General features: G+C 39.3%; 1 long non-coding RNA gene across 2 annotated transcripts in view; it reads right to left on the bottom strand.

Moving 5' to 3' along the window:
• LOC122884338 overlaps positions 1–26881 on the bottom strand; it is a 45434-nt gene that overhangs the window by 8249 nt on the left and 10304 nt on the right. For both annotated transcript variants that reach the window (XR_006379866.1, XR_006379867.1), the window contains exons 3-4: positions 5435–5504; positions 3895–4020 (exon numbers count right to left, since the gene is read on the bottom strand). This is a non-coding gene — a long non-coding RNA (uncharacterized LOC122884338). The remainder of the gene's footprint in view (positions 1–3894; positions 4021–5434; positions 5505–26881) is intronic.

The raw sequence follows: 26881 nt of genomic DNA, 5'->3' as shown, positions 1-26881 counted from the left end.
GAAGGGAGTCTGAAGACTCAACGAAAGTAGCCTAATTTTTCTCCTGTTGTGGTTATGAGGCACCACGTGATCAGTGCTCACACTGGTTTGTTAACAGTGGTGTGAGGCTGTGGCTCGCTTTCTATTTATGTGCCTGCGAAAGGAGTAGTGGCAAATATGAGAAGGTGGTTCGTGTTTGATTCCAAATTGCAAAAATAAAATGACCTGGTACACACTGTGGTGTTTTCCTCAACTGCCACTATAGAGGGAGACTCTATGCAGTTTGCTACAGCAGCTGTCGGGATTTCCAGACTACGTTCTGTGTTAGGTGATTTCTGGTAGATTACGATTTTTGGAAAACTGTAGAGATTTGGGAAATGTGCAAGCCTTCTACAATCTAGCAGATGAGTAAACCATCATGATGAATGACAATCAGAGAATACCACCCCGATTGACATATATGAAAACAGAGAATTAACTGATTGACTGGAAAAATAGCAACCCTTTTTCTGCCGAATTAGCGGGTCCTCTCCTTTCCCTTTTGTATTTGTTCGTCATTTGTAAAACCAGGATTTGAATTTACTTTATATGATCCACAACTATGCCATATTTTGAGACTTTTGTGTGTTTGTGGTCTATAAACCTACAATATGTAAATTTGGTTCAAGTTTAGGTTTGAGTTTAAAGTCAAGCTTAAAGTTTGATCGTGGCTTTGCCTATTTTCCATGTCCTGCTCTAAACATTTGACATCTTCCTCGGAAGAATCCTCTTTTAGTAGTGATGTGTTTTAAGTTTCGGGTTTGTCTGCTACCATGAGCAGTGAGAACCACTGTGGCTGGAAAGAGACAGAAAATCCACATCTTGCCCACACCAAAGCACAGAGCACAAAATATGAGACTGCAGGGTAATTATTTGTACTGTTAGATTTTCTATTATAAAACCTTTTAAATACGCTCAGCATGGTGACTCATTCATGTGCTCCTCTTGTTCTTCCCAGTCAAACTCTTAATTATCCGTCTTTGAAACATGAGGTGGAATTTGCATGTGGAATAATTTTCTGCTGATTTAATAAATGTTTAAATTATGTTCAATTTAATGTGCTTTGAAGTTTGTCACCTCTTTTCTAAAGGTGACCTGTAAGAGGAAGGAAGAAGGCAGTTCTTTGCTTAGATGCACAATGTCGGTGAAATTACAGTTTGAATACCGCTCGCTTCACCCTCCCCTTCCAAGCGTGTAGGAGTAACTACAGTGGCCGTGAAAAACGTTAAAGGCCCTATCTAAAGCCAGTGTTTGTCCGTTCTGGGCTACTGTAGAAACATGGTGGTGCAACATGGCGACCTCCGTGGAAGGGGACCCGCTCCCTCTGTAGATAAAAACGGCTTATTCTAAGGTAACGAAAACACAACGATTCTTATTTTCGATTGATTATACACTAATGAAAACATAGCTATGAATATTATATTCCATTTCTGCCAAAAGCTCCTCCTAAATGTTACACACCGGACTTTTAAAAGAATAGTTCCACATTTTAGGAAATACGCTTATTTGCTTTCTTGAGCTAGATGAGAAGATTGATACCACTCTCGTATCTGTATGGTAAATATAAAGCTACAGCTAGCAGTTGGTTTGCTTAGCTTAGCACAAAGACTGTAAACAAAGGGAAACAGCTGAACTATTTCTTGGCCCAGTGTAATGACTTCATGGAGCCCTGTCGCCACCGGAAACCACTGCTACCAGGCAAGAAGTAGTCCGACACATAGCCCCCCTTAAAAGCACAATGTCTCGTTTTTATACTTTGGTTTTTTCAGAGATTCAACAAACAAGATATAATGAGTTAATTAGGAATCTTTAGAAGGGCTGGTAAGTGGCTTTTGTTACCTTTGGACAGAACCAGACTAGCTGTTTCCCCTTTTTGGGTCTTTATGCTAAGCTAACTGGCTGACTAGAAGAACATTAAGGAGAAACTCAAAGGATCATTGCATTTTTACTTCAAATAGAGACTTTACAGCTGGCAGCTTTGAAACCCATGCTGCTGTGTTCTAGAAATATGGATGTGTTTTTTTGTTCATTTTGTGTATAGCAGTGTACACCATACTGGTTTGTTTTTCATGTTTTATCTCAAACTGCAGACTGTTTCATCTAACATTGGTGCTGAAAATCTTAAAGCAAAACATCAGTTTTTGGATTAATTTCCCTTCTTCCAGACAGACATTTGTTTCAGTTAATCTCTATGAAAATGAATTTGCAGAGATTTGAACATTTCTGTAAAAAGATAATCCATTACCAAATGAAACTATTGTCATGTATATTTTCTATTTATGGGCATTAAGGACTGTTTACAACTGATGATTCCTCAATTATTTCAATTAATTAGCTGCTTGTAGAGTCAATCTGCATCTTAGAGAAAATATTTGTACAACTTTAAATCCAACCTGCTCAAATTTTGTCCATCTGGCACCAAATTTGATTAAAACAAAGCATTCAGGTTGTATAAACAACACACACACACACAATGCACAGGTGCTTGAACACACACACCAGCATGGATGTACTAAAAGATCCAGACAAACAGACAAAGCTCCCATCTGGACCAAATTGCCCCAAAAACTCAATGTCCTGCAAATACCTTTTATCTCCAGACAGAGACGTTAACCCCCTGTGAGGGAAACTGGATTCACACAGCAGCAGTAACAGGACAGAGCCAGAAAAAACAGAACATGAATATGAAAGTAGCTTTAAGGGAGCTTGAGGGTGTTCACATCCACATTGGGCAAGCAATGTAGGACTCATAGCCCTTCTTATACACAGTTCCCCCCTTCCAATTACAGTCTGATAATCAGACTACTTGCCATTTCAAAATCACTTCATTATTCGGTCAGACATCATGTTTATTTGTCCATTTTCTTGTTGGGAGGAGGTGTTATTTTCCCCTCACCAATCAGTAGTACTTGACGTGTCCATCTCTGCGTTATTTTCAGTCAACACAAACAGGTAACGTTTGTCATGTTGCTTCAAGAAATATGATGATTTAAAAGCAACTCTGCAAGTAGACATACCCCAACCTGTACAGGCGGAACGATGCGTCATCCACACGCCATTTTCTAGCTCTGGCAAAGGACTGTGATGTCACCATTCTGAAAACCAACTGACAAAGCTCTGATTGGCTGGCGATTTTCTAACCAGACCAATATGCTTTGCTGAGCTGATGTGGACAGCAAGTCAGAGGTCTGGAACCAGGCTAGCATCAGGCACGACAGTTTGTACATTTACACGACACTATGTACACATAATCTGACACAGTGACCATCTGGAAATAAATGTCATAAATGTCATGTAGTCTCATCTGAAGGCCCTGATGCAGATTCGGATTTGTTAAGCGGTCCGAACCTGAACAACCTGGACAAACAAAAACCACAGTACAGGAGAAAACGCACCGGGTTTGAACGCACCGTCTGTGTGGGCAGCCTGAGTGGGACTGAACAGCCTCCTCCAGCAGTCTGTGTCTGTGCTCTCCTAATGGGCTGCACGACTGCAGAGATGGACTTAGAGGTGCTTGACAATTCCATTAGAACCCAATTATTTTTGACATTTTTTAAAAAACAATGTCAGAGGTTTGACTCAAACGCTTCCCTCACTGGAAAGTTACCAGCTGTCATTCAAGTAGTCACCCCAAAACGATAGATCTTTCTCTCTACTAAAAATCTAATTGTGCCATCAATCACATAGCAGTATGTGTCACTGCTTTATTCATCATCATCAACAGATAGACATTTTACGTAAAGCACCCTCCACTACAGTCCACATGCAGTTATCATGGGTGACATGTCTTTTTTTCATGCATCCATCATTTTTGTCAGAAAAAGTTTCACTTCTTGTCAGACCGGGAGATCTCCTCCATTCAAGTAACAAACTTACAATTCTGCATTATTTATGCTCTCAGATGGTAAAATTGGAGGCAAGAGCCCAATGTAGAATAGCAGTCAATCCAGATGGTTGCGTCTCTTCCACCACACAGACCTGGATTTTGGCTGCACTGAATGGCTGGCAGAGAGAGAGAGAGAGAGAGAGAGAGAGAGAGAGAGAGAGAGAGAGAGAGAGAGAGAGAGAGAGAGAGAGAGAGAGAGCGCCAGTCAAATCTAGAGTATAGACAAACCAGCCACATTTAAATGGTTTATTGATGAAACAACTGTGGGTGTCCACATGCATCTTTTAGTGTGTGTGTGTGTGTGTGTGTGTGTGCACAATTAACATATTTAAAATCCTTGAGAGCTGACATACAACCAGGCCACACTAAATTGGTTTATTGATAAAGAATCAGCGTGTGTGCGTGTTATTCAATTTTTCAAATCTGTAAGAGGAGATTAAACTGGTTTATTACTGTGTGTGTATGCACGTGCACAAGTGCATGTGTGTTATTGTTCATTTGGAATCCCATTAAATCTGTTTTTGTTTTTCTATCTACTGTATGTGCTTGAATATGGACATGGACAGTAAGAGTTGACCTTACAATGTCCACTTCTATGGAATGCCATTTTAGTCAATATTACATAAATAAATACATAAATATGCCTATGAATTTAATAAATATGGCTATGAGTCAATATAGTTCAATAAATAAATAAATAGTTATGTGGCATTATGAAATAAAGGTCCAATGAGATAAATTAAAGTAGTCCTTTGAAAAACATCCTATTTATTTATTAATTTAACTATATTGACTCATTTATTTATTTCATGGGCATATTTATGTATTTATTTATTTAATATTGACTAAAATGGCATTCCCTGCAGCTTTCTTCATGTGACAATTGTAATAGTTGATTTCAGTCCTGGTTGATTTGGCAACCCCTGTGGTTACCGTGGTAACAGCAAGTGCAGTTGAATACTACAGCTACTTTGCCAGAAATAGAACAGAAGAGCAAATAGTGCATCTGTTTACAGTGGAGCCAAACAAACATATGTTGTTTTAAAGAAGAAGTCCGTGTCCTGATGTACAAAAAAATTTTGGTTACCGCGTTCTTATCCTCGTCCAACCTTTTATTGTGTTTTCTGCTTGCATAAGCCATGCCTCTTTTGTGGAAACTACTTGAAACAAACTGCAGCCAACTACCAACACTTGACACTATAGCATCTCATAATAATAAACCATCTGTCTTAACTGTGAGTCCATATTAAGCTCAGATTCACCTTTTCCAAATATTGGCCAGACAGATGTGGCTGGTAAACTGTGGCTGGGAAAGTTCAAACACCACGATCAACAACTGAACCATGCACAGGCACGATTAGAGGTCATAAAAGGTCAGAATGTTCCCACACAAATCCAACCTGAAACCCAAACATGAAACCTAAACCTTCGGGGTTGGGTTGCATACCTAAACTTGAACCCTATTCACACTTTGACCTCGGGATCACATGTAATTTACAGGATAAATAATTAATTTAAGAACTCACTTACCGATTTAAGTCGATGGATGATCTCGAATTTACACCCCAAATCATTTCCACTGCAGTCTTTTAGTCTTGGCCTGACATAGGAAGAAAACATTCTGTAAAACAAAGGACTCCTTGTGAAAAAAAACATCTCATTGCTGCATTACCATGCAGGGCTGGTAATGCAGGTAACCTACTTACTTACTGTAGAGATTGAAGATTAAGAATGCAAAGGACCCCTTAAATGACCACAGGAGGGCTCCTGGTTAAAACTACGGATGTTTTAGGAGTATATTAAAGTGTGCACATGTCTGAAATGTCTTCAAAATGTAGAAAACTTTCTTAATTTGATTATCCACATTCCAACAATGACCTTCAGGTAATGGTACTGAGAAAATGCATGTGACACTCGAATTCTTTTCATTTCTGACTGCTGTGAAGTTTGTCTATCTGTGTTAATCAGCTAATGGAGTACTTGGAGCCCGTGGGCCTTTCTCAATCAGCGTTCTTGTCTGTACTTGTGTCAACAGAAAGTTTTTTACAATTTTCGTATGCTATTTCATCAATAAATTCACTTGAGAATTTTTGCGGCGAGAAATCAACTGTGTAGATTTCGAATATTGACAGTTTTATGAAAATTGCTCCAAAGTTTTCGGAGTTGAGAAGCTCCACAAGCTAGACAGCCAGCCGGCCACGCTCACAGACCCCTCTTGCCCCACAGTCGCACAGACCACTGCAGCCAACGCAGCAGACGCCTTCAGCAGCAGTGGTGGATATCTCCTATTTTTGTACCGCTGTTATTCCGTCATTACATTTTCACTTGAATCAAGGGACATTTGATGAAACCAGGGCGCTTATTGAATGGTGAGCCGCCAACGAGACCTTCTTCACAATTCTATTATTAAATTATCTAATTTATTATTATAAATAGACATTACATTGTTAGTGTACAGTTGTGGAGTTTAGGTTTAGGGTAGGCTATTGCGTGATGTACTGGGTGACGAAGCCTGGCTGTTATTTCGGAGCCCTGCACGCAGCCTCTGTGCTGGGGGTATGGCCCAATACCCCCAAGAACACATCGCCTCAAACTGTCAACAGCTTTCTGGGTGCTCGTGATCTTGCGAGTTCATAATTCCAAGAACGACTAGCAAGAGAGTTCTCCCTTCTTTGAATTCTTGGGATTGAGAAACGCAGTGTGAAGGTCTGTCAGTCTGAACCTGATTTGAACTGGTAAAACAGGTAGTCGAATTCAGCTGAACTGAATCGACTTTAGTACTTGAGGGCAGAAGACAAAGAGAGCCTCTGTCACTTTCCATTTTCCCCCTGGCTTCACCCTGGCTTCACCCCCCCCCACCCTCAGAGCTCTTCCCCAGAAAGCCTCCCCATCACTCAATCCAATATTCACCAGAAGTGCTCCAATGCTGGGAGGAAGGCGCGTGTACGTACACTTTACTTAAAATGTGCATTCCGAGCTTGTTCCTGCAGCTTTTACCGGCCTACCTGAAATCAAACTCGGTCGCTTGAGGTCAGAAAAACATCAGTAAAAAGTCATCTGATTGTCATCACATTGTACTGTTAGTCCCTACAGCTTTAAGGATTAGAAGTGAACAGGGTCACTCTGAAACCTTTGTCAGACTGACGTTATCATCCTGGTGGAATTATAAAAAGGTCCCTTGTATTTGGAAACTGACTCTTTATAGGTGTAACTGTACATGCAGAGAACACTGAGCTCATTCTACACTCAGAGATGTAGTTTCAGTTCTTTTAAAATAAACTTTCTTGGCATGAATGTCTAAGTATCAATATTGCAAAAACATTTCAGTTCATCTCAAGGTGATTAGTTAATTAGACAGAAAATAGAAGAACTTATTAATCCATGTAAAAAGAAAAGAGTCCTTAGAAAAGTTAATAAAAGCTGTTAACAGAAGATCTGAGGCAGAACAAATTAAAGACATTAAACTGCAGAAGTCTGGGTAATGACTTGCAATATGTTCCTATTATCTTAAGTCGATTCATTTATTTCAGTTACTGTGGAATTCTTTAAATTTGTTCATAAGTTTGTCACATGCCGAGGAAAAACTTTCTAGCAAAACACAGACGGTTAGTTTCCCCTTCATTGTCTCTGAAAGTATAAGAAGAGAAAAAAACTCCCCAGAATATTTTAAAATGTCAAAATCCAGGCTGCTATTTGCAGCATTCAGTTCTAAGTGTTGACACCATCTGACAGTCAGACTGAATTTTTGACGTCTCGCTCCATCTTACGGTTTCAAACGCTTGATCACAAGATCTTAATTATACGGATAAATCTAGTAACGTACAGTATGTCCAGTGTGTTGCATCGACAATCAGCGCGCTGCAAATTTGACTAACCAGAATATTTGGCTGCTTAAACGGTTTGTGTTTTTCTGCCTCACTGTGAAAATGGAACAGTGGAAAATTGAAACTGACTGTAAATGTCTATAAGAATTTCATTACATGTTCAGTGCATAGTGAATACACTGATGAATGTGTTTTGTTTTTATTTATATACCATGTAGAGACAAGCTGAGAAAACCAGGTGGACGTGCTGATGTGGGACTTTCACACAGTATCTCACTGTCCGTAGAACATCAAACATTTGTTTAAATACATTTTTAAACTGAATTATTCATATTTTCAGTGATTTTTGATGTAAATAATTCCAGTTTTATTTCTTATATTTTGTCTTACATTTACATCTCCTGCCCTTGTGTGTACAAATAGTGAAACAATACTGCTGTTCTATAATAATATTCTGAGTGATTATGACTAAAGATCTGTACATTTATACATTTTTTTTCATGAATTTTGGGTTCCTGGAAGCTTTATAGTTTAAAAAGATGCCATGCATGGGGTGATGACAGTTTAAAAAATGAATGCATAGAAAGTCTGCAAAAATGAACCAAAATCCACCTGGACTCCAGAGGGTTAAAGGATGATCTACATATTTAAAGCCATTCACTACACTGCACACATTTGTTGTAGTTTTTCTTGTAACAGAGCAAAAATCAACCTTGAAACTTGCCTGAGTAAAGTAATCCATCGCAGTAAACATCATGTCCAAATTAATTGTTGTCAAGGTTACTTCACCATTGTGTGCATTGCATGTGAAAAATCCGCAGATCTTGAGGTGCATTTAAGTACGACTGGGATGCTCAGACATGTGGGACTAACGATCAGACCGCCATAAAGCGTTGCATTTGTGTGCAGCTGAACCAAAAACAAATCCAGAAGAGACAAATGATAGCTGTGATAAGAAAACATGAATGTCGTGACAAATATGACGTGGATTCGTCTGCTTCTCTCTTTAAACAAAGTTGCTTTTGTTTTACTGGCTACAATGTACACAATTCATTTTTGCAACTTGGAAGCCCTCCTCTGCTCTCATTAAGGATGACTGATGATGGCTGCCCCGCTGAATTTATGGGAGGTTTTACTTTCTGCCATGGCAGACTGACAGTAATATTGTGCAACAAAGTTAATGTGAGATGCTCTGTATAAAACCAGGCCTGTAGTCGAGGTCACCTTCAGCTCCAGTTTACTTTGAGTCAATCCTGAGACACCGCAAACTAAATTCTATTCAAGACCAACCCATGCCGAGCTGTTGTGGTCCTGCGTGTTATCAGGGCCAACTGCAGCCAACCTGTAACGACACCTGTGCTTTAAAGTGTAGTTTCACGTCTGCGTTCCTCTTCATTCTTTCAGATATCAACCTTATTTCACTGTTACAGATCACTTTCAGCCGTATCAGAGATGTGATAAGTTACTGCTGATGCAAACCGAACATTTCCTGCTGCTACATTTTCCATAAAAGAACCTGCGGGATGCTTTTATTGTGAAACAGCTATCAGAAATGTAATGTTTTTACCATTGAGTTAGAGAAAGTTCGTTAGCAGTGTTATGCTTCAATAAAAACAGGTCCACATTACAAGATATGAACATGTTGGGCGCTATTTAATCAGCAGAGCAGTTTTAAAATATTGCAGGGAGGAATAGTACAATTAGAAACAACACGAGGTGTTAGATGAATAGTCCCTGTTGAGAAATGGCACAGGTGTACACAGGAATAAAGATCCAAGCCCCCTGCCTCTGGACCAACCCGGCGCTCATCCCAAAATATCTGCTAGTATTTTAACAGATTTCCATGGCGCCCATCAAAATCCAAAATACCACTCTACATCCAAAATACCACTCGCAGATTTCTTGCTGCAAGCGTTTGACATGCCTGTACCTTCACCCACTGATGACCACAATGCTTCAGGGCAGCCATGATGTCGTTTCACTCTACATGACCTCCATTCCCATCAGCTTTCATCCAGAAAGAGTATCCATCATACTCCAGGGAGCCGGAGAGGGGTACGACGGTGAGGAGAAACGGCGATGACCGGGGGAAATGTTGGAGCAGACAGACAGACACACACACACACACTCATGCAAGTTTGATGCCGTTAGTAAAACTGTAAAATAAATTATGATTTCTCAAATGCCATTGATTTGACCTCATGTCAGGTTTTAACTGATTCGTAACCAGCTATATGATGAAATACATCGACACATTTATGGTGATTTACCACCATCATGGATCGAGTCCTGACCCGAGAGTCACTCAGCAATCATCACTTTGTCTTTAATTTGTCATATGGTTTGTTTTGGAAAGTACAGGTAAAGCTCAAATAATAGACAGTACAAAAAAACAGGATGTGTTTGTGGTTCATCCTTTTTTCTAAATCTATAGATCTTTCATTTTTGTAAATACTCAACATTATTGCCGATGTTTTTTCTTCAATACACTTTACCTATGATTATGACACATATGATTATGACAAATATATTATTCACTCCCCTGAGTGCCCAGTTAAAGCCCAACACACCTGCAGAGCAGCCGGCCCACACTAAACTCCTAACAGCCAAGTCAAACGAGCCTCGTGTTTTACCTGTAAGACTCCCATTTTAATGCCTTTGTTCATCATCTATGATGCGAAAACATCAGGTTTCCACACAGTCAAAGAAATAAAAGGTGTGCGTTATAAAATCCACCTCGTAGCATCTCTCCTGCCGAGCTTCTGACGGCGCTGTCAGCCAAAGAGTCAATCACGCTAAACAGTAGAGGAGGTTGTTCCAGCGTCCGTCCAACTTCTCAGCTCAGGTGCTGAATGTTAGCGATCGTTGGAGCGACGAACACAAACCCAGAATTGCTGCAGTGTTTGTGATTTATTGCTGTTGTATCATCTAATGAGGCGTAAAATATCTTTAAGTGGGGTTTCCCTATACATTAGGTCAAGCTCTCTGCTTGTTTCTTTTATTTATTTTCCTTGGGAAGTTGACTGTTTTCATGCAACATCCAGCTTCACAATCGGAATCAGAAATACTTTATTGATCCCCGAGGGGAAAAACACAATGAAATAAATAAAAAAATGAACGCACATGGGAGCACAGGGGAAGTACAGCTTCTTTCCATTGTCTGCTGTTGAACTCCATCGGAGTAATTTTGGGTTCTATACACGCTCGACAAAACCTTTGTCCTTTGGAAAAACAAATGTTAATGTAATTCAGTGCACTCAATCTCTGCAATTTCATTTGCTCTTTAACCCTGACCCCTTTTTTTCCTGTCTCTGACCTTGAACAGTGCAGGCTACTGGTGTGAATTAAAAGGTGTCAAACACAGGTTCGACTGCATTAGTGGGTGAGTACATCAGCAGAGAGTGGTGTAACGCACATACAAGGTGCTGGTTCGCCCTACATCATCATGATTGTGAGGCGGTGGGGGAAAAACCAACAGTAAACCACACCGTATAGTCGTGATCAAACAGAGATAAACATGCACAGATACACATACGTTAGACAGGTCCCTTTTGAATTATTTGCCAGAAAATGGTTCCTACCCAGTGGTTGAAAAGATGATAAAATCCTTTCTGGGAGGAAGTGAAACTAATATATAAACAAGACAAGTCTAGAGCCCCGCTAGTAGCCTCCTCAAGCTACAATGTTCATTGCACCAACAGTGATGATTTCTCTTTTCTCATGCTGGTTCAGTCGACACAAGATTTGTCTTTCCAGATGGTCACTGTGTCAGATCAGGTGATCACGGTACCTGCAACTGCTGCTTTAAATTCTGTTGCAGAGAGACTACAGCATCCTGACCAGCAGCAGCCTGCAGTCTTTCATGACCTGCATAACATCCAAAGGCGACTATGGCTTTCGCTTCACAGTATATTTGTGCATTGAAAAGTACTCGTGCTCTTATTGGCCAGCATCATGGAGCACAAGCCTTGCTTCTAATTTATTTTAACTTGTGTGAATAGCTTTGAAAACTCATACCTGTATAAACGTCCTAAATGGATTTTAATTCATTCTCTTTTGTGGCATGAGACAGCTGTTTTTCATTAGCAAGGAGCGCACCATCCATCGATGAGTTTAAATGATTTATTAACAAAAACAAAAGGTTATGAGCGAAGCTGGAATATGAGAGCGAAAGAGGAGGAGATGGGTTTGATGGCTACTTGGGAATGCCGGATGTGGCGTGATTGAGGTGCGGTCCTGCTCCTCAAACTCTGCAGCACAGGGCCCTTGTTAAAAACAACATTTGGAGCTATTTAGCAAAGTGCTACACTCACAGTAGGAATGCATGTACCGACTATTTTCAGTATCAATTAATCTACTGATTATTTTTGAACTCGTCGATTTATCATTTGGTCGGTAAAATGTCCGAGAGCCCAAATGTCTTTCACTGTCTTGGTTTATTTTTGACCAAAACTCAAAACCCAAAACATAAATACATTTACGATGAAAAACACACAAAAAACAGCAAATCGTTATATTTGAGAAGCTGGGGAAAAAAAAAAAAAAGCGTATTTGGGATTTTAGCTTGTTAAATGACAAATGATTGATCCAGGAAGTTTTTATGTCAGCAAACAAACTGAAAGGACTGAGGTGCTGAAACGATTGAAGTGTATTAGTTCAGGATGGAGTTTTACAGAAGACCTATGGAATATCTTGTGCTTTCTGAGTTTTGAGAAAAGCTGTAGTAATAATACTGGAAACTGAAACTTGATTAAAATATATTCAAGCATGTATTATTCATTTCATTTGAGCTTCATTTATCCAGGTTAGCTCCCTTGAGATCGCAAATTTCTTTTCCAGTAGAGAACAGGCCGAACCAGCACTTTCCGCCTAAAGTCACAGTGTAGAGCAAAGAAGTGAGAGAAGGAGAGTGCTGGGACAATCGACAAATAATCATCATCATATATTAATACATTTCAACACTTCTTCTGATAATAAACAGGCAGTTTAAGCTTGGATGATCATTGGTTGACAGAAAAGTTCACAAACAGCTCAGTATGTTCAATTCAGTATGGGATAATAACTGATAGGTGCTAATCCATTATTCAGATCTTGATAGTCAGAACAGTTTTGGAAAATGGGAGCATTTTGTCCAGTTGTCACTTCTTCAAAGGTCTGTTTGAAAAAGTTAGGGTAAGGTTTATAATTGTATTCACTACATTATTGGGATTCACACATCGTGGGGACTCATATCCCATCTGGGGTCAATTAGCCAGTCTCCACAATCTTAAGTATTGAATTTGGGGTTCAGACTCCAACCCATCGGCTGCAACTGAAGACGCAAATCTTTAAAACACGCTCACAAATATGTAGAGATCACAATGGAGGTCTGTGGTGCAGAGGAATAAGATTTATCAGGCTAACACACAATACTTGTTAGTCGGATCAATCCATGGTTGGTTTGGGTCTGCACATGGGATTTGTTGGGGATAAAAAAAATTAAAAAAACTAACAGAATACTGCACCCCTTTTCCGTTAACACTAGGGTACAGGAACAGATTAATCAATAATTAAAACAAATCAGCAGTCTTTAAAAAGTTAATAAAACTAAATAAAAAGTTAATTTAATTTCCTCGTTACTTTGTGTTTTGCTGCATGAATGAACTGTGCAGGATATGAAACGTAATGTTATTAGACAGTATTATGTCAGTGCTGCAGCACTTTAGCTCATTCTGCTAAACTTTAAACCTCTTTAGCGCCGGTGGTTGCTCCTCCGTAGAGCCTGGTTTCATAATGCAGATATTTTTCATTTCCTCTGTGTTCTGCTCTGCTGCTACTGATGACTGTTTCCCCATGCATGTTTATTCACACACGTACATTTCTACTTAGTAGCGGAGTACAAAAAATTGTGTTTTGTGTGAATGTTTATAAAACCCCCATTTGCACTTGTCTTATTTATCGCCTATTCCTCTTTGATTTATCCCATTACCACCTGCTCATGCTGCTGTTGCGGTTATTGCCCAATTTCCCCTCAAGATGACTACAGCAAATTTAGTCTATTGATATTTTCCAGTAGCTTCATCTTGTATAATCCTAATAAACTGCTCTGAGCTCTCTTATACGGTTTTCAGTTTGTCACTCCCAGAGGCCTCAGGATTTACGGATGGAGTGTGTGTTTGTGTGTGCATCCTTATCTGGCTGTCTTTGTATAAATCATTCGTGCTTGTGGTCTGTGCCCTTGAAGAAAAGTGCTCCAGATCCATTACAAAGATGATTTCCGATACGCCCAACACAGCGGAGAGTTTAAGATCTACATGAGTTTTTATTAACGGCATCCCCAGTATGGATACATTCTGGTAAACTTAGAGAGACCTTCACAAACTCAATCACAGCTGGATTCTATCCTTGCTAATGTGTCCTTGAGTAAGACACCGTCCCCCTGAGAGGACATATGAAGATTACAGCTACAATGTCAATTCAGGGAAGAAAATACAGTACATCTTAGGTCACAATGTAAGACAGGTTCTGTCTGTGCCTGCTGCTGGATTTACAGCTTAAAACTGTTGGGAAACATAATGCAGCAGGAATATGTCACGCAGCTGACAAAGGCCTTCAGTCTTTGAGTTAAAACTCCTTTTTGTCCTATTTTCTTACATATTGTCTGTCTTTTAAGGTCAGCCTCAAATAGATGATAGAATGAAGTGAACAAGTAATTTAAGGCTTTCATTTTCAAGTTTCTTTCATTTTTTCATTCCTGAGCCGGCAGAATTTATTTCAGCGCAGATGATTGGAAATTGCAGGATTATATTCTGCATTCTGCACAGTGCCGACACTTTCAGGGTTACAAAGTACCTTTCCCAGTGGATTTACACAGTAGCATGAATGCTAAAAATGCATTCATGTTACTCGATGGAGGCACCTGGGATCAAAGTGGCCATCAAATGGCAGATTTTATGTTCATTTACATTCACAGAGGGCAGGATTTGTACAGCCTGCAGGGATGAAGCAGTAATGAAATCCAGATTCAAGACAGTACTGAACTCAAGAAAAAGGTTAAGTCCATTATTTGTGCAATAAAAAATATTAAGATCCTTTTTAATAAGGTGCCATCTGTATATAATGTCTATAGTACCACTTGTAAAATATTTTCATAATATTGCTCTATCCTGCATTCATGCACACACTTTATATCCTGCACTTCTGGTTCGACCTAAACTGTACTTTGTTGCCTTGTACATGTGTAATGACAATAAAGTTGAATCTAATCTAAAAAAAAAAACATCCCCTCCATATCTTTCAAATATTTAAACTACAAGCAGAAACTGATGATACAATCTGAGTAGAATCCATGTACAGAGTATTCATGTTTATTTAAAGGTTTGTGGTATGACTGGGCATTAAATATGATCGTTTATCAACTTTTAGCTGAATCATATTGTAACGATATGATCTTATGTTAACGTTCTAGAAATGTCTGTCGTCCAAATTAATGATTTTTTAATGCGAGCTGTAAGTGAAAACTAACAAAATAAGGTAGTGAAGATTTTGGATTTACATATATGAGTTTAGTCTTCGGCAATGCATAGGAGTGGAACACAATTCATTGCTTTGAACTTCATATTTTATGTATGATTTTTATATACTATTTCCATATTATGATATATATCCAAATATTTCCTTAAAATCATGATTTAAAACCACATTGCCCAGCCCTAGTTTGCAGTAGATTTTTATTTTATTATCTGAAGCACCTCACGGAGCCACCTTGCAATGTAACCCCCAAATTCCCATTTAGCAGGCTGCATTCTCCACAAGCAGGAGTTATTAGCTGTAAACTGGCCTTTGTTTTCATTTACCATTAGTGCGGTCATCACTGTGAAGAAATAACACAAATGCAGGTATTTCTGCTGTCACTCTAGGACCAATAACTCTTTCAATGTGCATATTGGCATGCGATAATTAAGAAAGACTAAAATGAAATCTGCCCTTTAATACAGAAATGGACCGTCATATTGCTGCACTGGTGTCACCTAGCCTTAATTCTAACTGTGGTGGTAATAAAGTGAGTTGGACTGGTGACTCATAATTGGGTGACTGAGGATAAATTCTCAGTAGGAGTGTTTGTATAGTTTCATTATGCATTTACTGTGCTGTAGAATTATTTGAATTGTTCTATATTGTCACCTCAATAATAGTCTTACTTTTCGTTTGAAGACTAAGGACAAAGGCATGCAAAATGTTCCTGCTACAGAGCTTCTGAATGACAAAGTGTTCGTACTTGCTGTGATCATATCAGAAAAAGGAGTTATTATTACTTCTAAAACTTAATGATAGAATAAAATGACCCAGTTATTCCACCTAAACCTTCATAATCCTGCTATGCTGTGGTGATGTTCTATGTAAGTGTGCTGCTTCACATTAATGAGTGTCCTTGTTAAGTTTATCTGCTCTAAGCGCAAAACTGAAGGAGAAAGTTCTCCGATCATTACAGCAGCTCCTTTAGGTCCGCTCTAGGATCTCCTAAAAATCTAGGGCTTATCACAAACGCAAGCATTTTTGTGAATACTATTGTGATGCGTCATTTTCTGGTAATGATGAATGACATTCCTCATTAAAAGACCTCAAAAAATGACCCCAACAACAGCTCGACACTCCTTCCATCTTATTTATTGAAGCAAAAGCAGCTAATTTCACCCTGAATTGCACACAATATTCAATGCCTAGCGTATTTATTTTTAGTGCCCGCCTGGCTGCTGCTTTGTTCATGTGTTTGAAAGATGGAACACAATCAGACCTAATGTTTTATCCAGACATTACTCTTCAGGGTATCAGGGGATGAGTTAGAAATCATTCACTTTGATTTCTCTTGGGGGGGAAAAGTTTGAGTTGGAATCACAAAGCCGCAGGATTCATGCCATCGTCACATTGTCCAAACTTCTGGCAACTCGTCTTCTCTGGGCCTCGGGGTGTTTTCCAAAGGGCAGGTGGCTTCTACAGCAGGGATGTCACAGCCATTCTCACGCTTTTGGATACTGAAGGCAGCAGGGACTGTTTGCCACATGCTGCATGATGACATCCACAATGCAAAAGTTGATTTCTTCTCCACTGCATGTTTTATTTATTTGTTCATAGTTGTTTTGGTGCTCTAGTAACTTTGCACACTTATAAAAGAGGGCTCTTATTCCCCCTGTCCTCTGTACAAGTGTAAATTAACTGAATTATTGAATGAAAACTCAAATGTCAACCCACCGTTTGTGTGTAACTACATACAGGAGTTTGCAGGAGGTGAAAAGAGACTAAATGTAGTTTTTACATTTTTTTGTTATTGTGCTAGAAAAGTTTTAAGTGTCCCTGCTGTAAAAGCTATTATGCCATTACATTATGACACAACTGTGGGACACTGTGGTTTCCCTGTCTACTGAAATGATAGAAAGAACAATGATTTTTTCCGCTGCAAATGCTTCTGTGTTTACTATAGATACAGTATCTTTGTCCCCTCTGGGCCCAGTAGCTGTGATTTTGTTTTGCTTTAGAATAACGGATAGCCGAGGTTTAAATTGCAGCTGCAACAGAAATCTCCAAGCAGCCGTCACAAAATCACAAAAGAGAATTGACTGCATACAAACACGCACAAGAGACCTAAAGAACATGGCATATCCATGGCTGGATTAGCCTTTTAGACCAGCCCCAGGGCAAAAATGTGTTGTTGGACCCCTTATTGACCACCCCCAAACTACCACCCTGTGTGCAATGTGTATGTATCCTGACAGCGCCAAGTTTCCATTATGCTCAGCACACCACACAGACTTTACATGGCTGCTTTGTTATATGGCTGGAGATGCAGGACCCATTCAGTTATGCTTGGGGTAGTACTAACTATAGCCCCATGTTTCTTAAATAATAAAGGTATTAAAACTAGATTTTGACACAGGGTCCCTCTACAAGATGGACCAAAGGCTTCTCAAATTAACAATTTCCCTAAAATATTTGCAAATAATCAAATTATGAAGACCAACTGATATTTATAATCCAGCCTTGGTAATACCAAATAACAGAAGTAAGAGAAAGACTTGTCTTTCGTCCTCTACTCCAAACGAACACTTGAATTAGACGTTGAGAAGAATCAGTTAAGTTAACCTAACAAACTGTCAGCTAACCAACTAGAAATCCAACTAGAAAGGGCAACACACAACAGCGGTGGATGACATGCACCAAACCGCCCACACCCATTGTGTTATATGCAAGCCTGCACACCTGCAGGGTCAACTTGAAAGGGCACGCCACTGTTCTATTTCCTAGCTTTGACGCCCATCAGCTCTCAAGAAATACAGCACTTTCTGTACCTTGCTGACTTCTTCTCAAATGACATGCTGCTCTGCTGCGTGGCCAGTGTGTGTTGTAGTTAAGCTGTTAAACATGGCAACACTAGCTTACAGCCTTCAAGAAAAGCAGAGGCAATGGACATGTCAATAATTTCTTAATATGATCAAGTTACTCATTTAAAGACACAGAAAAGACGAAGCCTTGATACTGGTGGCACAGGTTCCACTTGTTAGTAACTTCTTCCAATACTAACACACTGGAGAAGTGTTTATTAAAGAGGAAAGGTGTGAGCTGCTGCCAGCTGGCCTGCACAGACTCTCACAGTTCTCACCACCACAATGATGCAATCACCGTTTCACTGTTTAAAAATGGGGTTTTAAACCAACATGGCAGCGAGTCAACAAAAACACATATTTCCTCTGGTCTGTAAAAAGATGTGATATTGGCTTGCTGCTATAATATGTGCATGTGTCAGTGTATGAATGCTGCAGCTGCCTGGATTAATGAAGTCTACTCTGGCCAGACCGCTGAATCTAATGAAAAGGTATAAAGTTTTCCCATATATCCAGCCTAATGTTCACTATATTCCACTTTGGACAGTAAATGCAGGCCATTGCTGCCATACAAATGGCTGTTAATGCGGAGATGACTTTTCAAACCTATGAACCTGTTCAGCTAAATCACAGTGAAATAATAACTTGAGCCATGAAAAAGGCACCTAGGAAAAAGTTTTAAAAATTAAGAAATTGCTTTTCTTCCTCTTTGATGCCCTGTAATTTGAAAATCATAGTATTGGGTTTGAACAGGTTCCAAAAGTGGAATGCAGAAATACATCTAAACACATTTCAGTTCAATGGAGGATGGAGAAGTCGTTGAAAATGTTTTGGGTACTTGAGCAACAGGACGAATTATTTATATCAAGTACATTTTTTAATCAAATAGTAATTTCAAGGGCCATTAATAAACAACAGTGACTTAATTGTTGCACGAAAGGTTAGAGACACCAGAAATTAAGCCTGGCCTCCTCACAGTTCAAGGAATTAGGAAATCAATTCAATAGAAATGTGTGCCTCATGCAGAACAAGTTGTATTGAGACATTACACTGATTTCATTATTCTCAGAGACCAGGCTGAATTTAAATCAGGATATCTGAGGGACGCTGTATTTAACCACTAGGCCTTTCTGACAAATAAAAGGTAACTGAATTCGACATTATTTACTGGTTGTTAGAGAATACAAATGGAAGACGAATATCTGCCAAAATTGGGGCTTAATGACATTTGCCTGATTTGAAAAACGAGTTGGTGGGAATAATAATACTTCACTATAGTTATAGAAACAAAGGTTTCTTAAAATGATCTAAACATGAAATCAGATATCTTTGCCACATTCAAAACTCCCAACAAGCCCTCCAACATGTTGCCTTCAGAAGGCACTGACAAACAACATGTTTTGTTGCTTAAGTTAGAGGGCAGAACATTTTCTGCTCAGACATCGGCAGGATTACTCAGTCTGTCAGTGCAAGGATGACCTACATGATTGTTTGGATCTTTCCACTGCTATGATTAAGGACTGGTTAGGTTTATGCACACAAACTTGGTTAGAAAGTGACTTAGACAAAGCAAGTGACTGTTTAAAGTCCCGAAATTGGGATTTCGATGCAATTGCATGTTTGATTTTGAAAAGTTTGCATAAAAAGGGTGAAACCTGCCTTTATAATGGGTTCACACCTATTATACCTTACAGTATATTGTCATGTAATGCAGGAAAACAAAGCCCAAATTGCCTAATATGGTTATCGAGCATGGAGATGTTGTCAGGCGCAGCTTGTGTGACTAGAACATCTTGTAGAAATTCTCCGTACACTACACACCAAAGAGGATGGAACTTTGTCGCATTGATTTATACACAGAAAGCCCTTGACACTATGAATAATACACTATACACAAACTTTTGAATATAAGTGTCAAATTGCTCTGCAACCCACCAGTAGAGGGCGATAGAGGGAACACCTCCCAGGTATTCCACAGGTTCTTCAGAAGTCAACACATTTTCTAAATTATACAAAGACACACAAGGGCACATTTCCCTTGAGAATCAGAATGAGGATTAGAGCTAATGTGGATAAAGAATAAAATCTTGCTGAGGGAACAGAGACTTCCTTGTGAGTCATTTGACTAGGATGGAAAGAAAAAAAAAACATTTCAGGGCAATTATCTCTGTCTGAGCAATTACTGCTTTTTCTCTTTGTAGTCCATAGTCTCTGATCCTGCGAGATGTAATTTGTTGCTCTCTAACCCGAGCTTTAAGGATGAGTTGGTTTCCAAAGCTCAGCAATCAGTCTGTCTTACTGTATCTGAGCCTCAGATCTCTAAACTAACCAACAACTCATTAATTAGCACATGTGAACAGGATGAATACATTAGTGGCTGCAGTCTCTCCAGACGTGCTTATCAGTGGCATGCAATGTCACACACACATACACACACACACAGACAAACACACAGTGCATCATTAATTAGATGCATCCATACAAACCAAATGCATACACACCTACATATGCATTGTCACGAATGTTATAATGCATGTTTAGACAAGAGCATGTAATTATGCATGTGATGATCCATAAAAGAGACACACACACAGAGCGGAAAGACGGTCTTTGTTAATGAGGCGATGGGGGCTTTCAATTTGCATTCCCTCTTTGTTTTCTCGATGTAACTTCTAATTAATCATGTTACCACAAATGAATCATTTGCCTTTCTTGAACAGCCACTGCAAGCCAAACTGCTAAAGCTGTGAAGTACAGACCATTTTCTGTCTTAAAAACTGAGCTATTTCTGGGTTGTAGCATGCTTTTATTTTTAAGGCAGCTGGATTGTTCTTATAGATCAGAGAATGCGCTTTAATAAGACTGTACATAAAATAGGACTAAAAGAGAGTGACATGAAATGGGACTGGAGATTCAGCTATTTATGAAAGAAGTATTACGATACTTTACAAAAGCGGAAATACTTACAAGTCTGCAAAAAATGTATCATCAGCAAATACTAATAAGTATCAAAAGCAATAGCTGTATGGAACCTCATTCAATAAAAAAAAAAAAAAAAAAAAAAAAAAAAAAAAAAAAATCGATTCTATAGGTAAAAAATGGGACCGTTTTCAGGCTCTTACTCCAGTGCACTGTGTGCCAAACTGTTCACTAATGTCTTTAGTCCACTGAAATGCAAAATGAAACATAACTGGCAGTTAACTGGTATATCATATTTTATATGCTCAATACAACAAGGTGTCATATTTTACAGCATATCCCCCCAAAAACAAATCACATATTATATTTAACATTTTAATATTGTGGCTGGTCAGGGTGGAGCAAATTTTTCATGTTGCTAACATTACTGTTGGTTAGTTTCATTGTGATGTTGGGATGGATCATACCAATGACTAAACCATTATTTGGCATCTGCTCAGATATCTGCCCGGCACATGTACAGGAGGAGATTCTATGTTGTTGCAGTTTCAAAAGGTTGCACAGTGATCATATACCACTGAATCCACCTTTAAAGACCATTTCACCCTCAACAATAACCTTTTTCAAACATATCTCCCATGATACGTCTTTTCAGCACTGTTACATCATTGAAACAGTTTTTAACCCAAGTGCCAGCAGGAAGCTAATGTTCACAAGGTCAAAATCCGTCATCCATATTCTGGCCAACGAGCTACTAAAATGGCTCCATATTTCTTCCTTTCTGTTGGAAGCGACTCTTGGCTGCAGCGCTCATATATTCTCCCCAGAAATCAATAGTTAAGGCTGGCTCTGCTCGACAACTTTCTTCTCCTCTCTCGTCTGAGATATGAGGCCTAGCGGTCAAACGTCAGCTCCGCTCTCGCTTGGTGGACGACTCCAAGCGTGAATTCAATAAACTTGAGTCAAGTCGGATCTCTTCAGTTCGTTCTTTTTGCCCCTCTTTCTTTGCCCTGCTTCTTCCCCTCTTATCTCCCTCTGAAGGAAGCACTGAGGGAGTAAACGTCCGTGGGGACTAAAACTCAAGTCAAATCACATCCTATTCCAGTGACTTTTCACAAGGGGTTTGTCTCAACGTGAGGATGGAACTTTATTCTCTCTACAAGTCCTTTCAATCCTTGTGGCTAGTTAAAGTCAGGCTATGCTCCTGTATTATCAATTACAAGTTTCAGGACCTGGTCCTGGTTGTACTGTAATTTGAATGTGGGAGACCGGAGGATGAAAGTGGGATAGCCCCATTGGGATAATGCCTCAAACTCTTCATTTCCATTCAGCCCACACAGTTCATAACATCCCTTAGGGTTGCAGTGTTGAGAGGATCCATCTGGCTGTAGTCCACATAAACCCCCAATTCTGTAGGTTTTACAGGTCCAATGAGATTCAGATATTCACATATACTGTTGCTCCAGATTTGAATGATGTTCCTTATAATGTTTTATAACATGGCACTAAAAGTGGTATTAAATGAATGTGGGGACTAATTCCTCACAATATCAGACTCTGGTTAGCAGAGTTCAAATGAGAGGCTGCTAATTGGAGGCTTTTCAGTTCAGATGCTGCGAGTGGCCTGAGGTTTAGTGACGGCAGCGGATCAGATGTGATCCATTCCCTTAAGTTAGTTTACAATTGCCTGCAACAAATTTGTGGTTTCTTTCCTCCTGTAACCTCAGTATGACACCCACTTTTTAAAAACAACTTTTTTGTTGGCCCTGAACTAAGCCTCTGAGGTGGTGAAAGACAAACTGATTTCTGACAAAGTCGCCTACTAACCCCCCAGCAAACTCTTTTGATCAAATGCTTTAGGATGTAGATGGTTAAGGACAGGGTTAGGTGGTACGGTAAGGGTTTTAGAGTCTTTCAACTCCAGTAAAAGAGACGGAATTTACATCCAGCCTGGGAGGCTCAACTCAGGACAAAAAGAGTCCTCAGAATCCTCAAACCAAAGGTTCCTTCCACGCCATGCACTGGCCCCAACAAGCTCCACCAATCAAATGTGAAGAAACCTAAACCACAAACTTTTGTTACACAACCTGCCCTAAAGCTCTTATCCAAGCTTAGTAGAACTGCGTGATACACTTCTGGGGCTGGAACACAGTTGAGTGTGACAACACTCAGCTGACTATGTGGGTTATGACGGTAACATCAGTGTTTCAAAAGCTGACAGTTCAACATTATTCTGGCTGTACTGTTGTAACTGTGATGGCAGACACTAAATACAGTGCATCTGGAAAGTATTCACAGCGCTTCACTTTTTCCACATTTTGGAAAAAATTAAAAATAAAAAACGACAAAAATCACAAAATCACAAGTATTCACAGCCTGTGCTCAATACTTTGTTGAAGCACCTTTGGCACCACCTTCCCTGTAGGGATGGTACTGGAAGCGCGGTGCCTGGTTTCCTCCAGACATGACGCTTGCCATTCAGGCCAAAGAGTTCAATCTTTGTTTCATCAGACCAGAGAATTTTGTTTCTCATGGTCAGAGAGTCCTTCAGGTGCCTTTTGGCAAACTCCAGGCGGGCTGTTATGTGCCTTTTACTGAGGAGTGGCCTCCGTCTGGCCACTCCACCATACAGGCCTGATTGGTGGAGTGGTGCAGAATGGTTATTCTTCTGGAAGGTTCTCCTCTCTCCACAGAGAAACGCTGGTCACCTCCCTGACTAAGGCCCTTCTCCCCCCAATCACTCTGTTTGGCCGGGCAGCCAGCTCTAGGAAGAGTCCTGGTGGTTCCAAACTTCTTTCATTTACAGATGATGGAGGCCACTGTACACATTGGGACCTTCAATGCTGCAGATATTTTTCTGTACCCTTCCCCAGGTTTGTGCCTCGATACAATCCTGTCTCAGAGGTCTACAGACAATTCCTTGGACTTCATGGCTTGGTTTGTGCTCTGACATGCACTGTTAACTGTGGGACCTTTATATAGACAGGTGTGTGCCTTTCCAAATCATGTCCAATCAACTGAATTTTACAACAAGTTGTAATACAAGTTGTGAATACTTACGTACATGTGATTTTTTCATTTTTAATAAATTTGCAAAGATTTCAAACAAACTTCTTTCACGTTGTCATTATGGGGTATTGTTTGCAGAATTTTGAGGAAAAATAATGAATTTAATCCATTTTGGAATAAGGCTGAAACATAATATGTGGAAATAGTGAAACGCTGTGAATACTTCCCTGATGCACTGTAAATCTACCACCAGCATATCATTCACTTTTACTACCAGTCCAGTGATGTGTAGTAAAGCAAAAGTGTACTCTTGTTAAAAATGGTTTAACTGTATATTTTTTATTTCATTTTTTTCCCCTCAGGAAATGCTTCACACATCTGCTTATCTTTTTCATTTACTTTTTTTTTTTTTTTTTAAACACATGCCATTTGTTAATTAAAATGGTAGTTAGAACATCTTATGCCTTTGATAGGAACAAAACAGAACACTGTCCTTCTGCAAGGTATAATTTCAAAAGGGAAATTATTTGATATCTACTGAGGGCAAGCACAGTTTCAAGATAGGCAGGGTTAGCTAGTCGCCCCAAATCCCACTGGATTGGATACATGTATGTATATGTCTCTGAATGCAGGGTGAAAAATATTTCAATATTTTCCAGGAATAAGATGGACTCTGGTATTTAAATACTAAATCCTGTTTTTGTTGAAAAATAATTTACATGTGCTATGAGATGGTAGAACAATTAATTCAGGGACACAGGACGTATTTCAATTAACCCACACCCACATAAAACAAAACCCACCACAGTCATCTCCACAATAGGACTAAAGTCTGCCAAAAGCAATATTTTTCACAGTAAAAAAGCACAACACTTTGATGTAATGTTTGACAATATGTAGAAGCTAAATGTGACTTTTGTGTCTAGTTTTAGGTTGCGGAGGGATGTTTGAATTTGTCCTGATCTCTCAAATATTTAACAGACTTGTGCTTAAAAAGAATCAGTATTTATCCAATATGATTATACAACAGGAAATATTATAAATGAAATTCACAGAGGCATTGTCATTTACATACAGCACCACCACACACTGTGACTCATATTAGAGAGACGACAGGACCTCATTTGTCCTGCATGTATTCCTTCTTTGAGTGCCTGAGGAGTGAGTGGGTGAATCCACCTTAAAATTTACATGAACAAATGAATTCTGGATGGTGACGGAGGAAAAAGAAAATGGCCTAAGAAAGAAAAGGGGAAACTTTTGAATTTGGCCACGGGAGACCATCATGACACTTTGATAAATGTCTTCTGCTCACAGAGGCACTAAGACTCGGAGACAGAGGAATGATCCCAAGCAAGTTCTCAGCCTCAGGGCTCAGACCCACCAGGCAGCCGCAAGAAGATGTTAGAGGGGCAATATGATACATATGATCTGAATGAAATTTGTCTTGTTTCTAGGATTTGTGACAAATGCCTGTTCTGCTTTAATGAAATAATACAAATTTGTAGCCACCAGCTGTTCCAATATACTATGAATATTTGCAGAGGTCTGTGGTAATTAATCAAGCAAAATAGCAAGACAATAGGAGATACAAATCTAATGTTGGTTTCATATTTCCCCACAGCGTGTTTATGGATCTGTGAGGCATTCAGGTTGAGCATCACTGGCCCCATGCTCAGTTCGCTGGGGAACAAAAAAGACAGACCTATAATAAGTCTATTTCAGATACAACATGTCCCTGATGGTGATGAAAGGATGTTTCATTCTGTTTCTGGGTCTCACCTTATCTCTGAATCACATGCATGCACACTTTCTGTTCAAACCATTTCTGGGCTGATGCACTCATTCATGTTTGTCTAAATTACTTGTGTGGTGTTTATGCTGTGCTGGCTCCCAGACAGCAATGAATAAAAAAGGAATGATGAGACAGAGTGAGGGAGACCGGAAGAGAGAGAATTACATGCCATAGCATTGTAATTACAAGGTTCCAGCTGGGTTTAGTGTAGTTTTGAGATAATGAGCATTGAAGTTTTCACCTCCCATAGACCAACACGGGTAGAAACTTTTTAATTAATGGCTTTTACCCCCTGGAAAAAAACTATTTCAAAATCTATCCTCAGACATGTTTGAAAGTGTTTATAGAGAAGTATACTGGAAGTGCGCAAAACACTACAAAAAAACCCCCCAGTAAATTATTATCCTGTGTCCAGAACTATTATTTTTTATGCTATAATTCGTCAATGTCAATATGAAACATTAATCTTGCTCATTTCAATTGATTTCACTTGAAACAAGCCAATACAACCTCTTAAGCCTTCAAACAAAGAAAATACTTAAGACAGTTTCACTTTTATCATGCAAATGTCCCGAAACAAGCTTACAACTTTGTCTGGAGAAAAAAAGTCAAGTGGATTTCTGATGAGCAACATTATCTGCAAGTGCAGTAAGATGATTTCATTATAAAACAACAAGTAAAATAAACCTGCCATAATTCTTACAGTCCTTTCCCAACTTTGTCATTTTCTGCATGGTGATAACTCAAGCAGCACTGGCACTAAAGAACAGAAATAGCAATAACACTGAATAGAAACAGAAACAGCGTGGGGTGGTTGTTCCTAAAAGGTCAGTTTCTGAGCCGACCTCTATGTTTCTTGCAGCTTCCATAACAATTAGTTTGAGTTTTGTTATTTGCAAAATGGTATGCATTTTGGTCTGCCCTCCTACCTTGCCCTTGAAAAATGAGTTTCAGTTGTGACAGTGAAAGTAAGGTCATTACGGAAAATAAGGTCATTACATAATACATATTCCCTTTGTGTGTGAACACCAAGCTTTTCAGTGCTATCAGTTTAGACAGACCTGACAATAGAATT

The sequence above is a fragment of the Siniperca chuatsi genome, linkage group LG11 (genome assembly GCF_020085105.1).
Source record: "Siniperca chuatsi isolate FFG_IHB_CAS linkage group LG11, ASM2008510v1, whole genome shotgun sequence".
Lineage (NCBI taxonomy): Eukaryota > Metazoa > Chordata > Actinopteri > Centrarchiformes > Sinipercidae > Siniperca > Siniperca chuatsi.
This window is presented reverse-complemented; position numbering and strand designations above follow the sequence as displayed.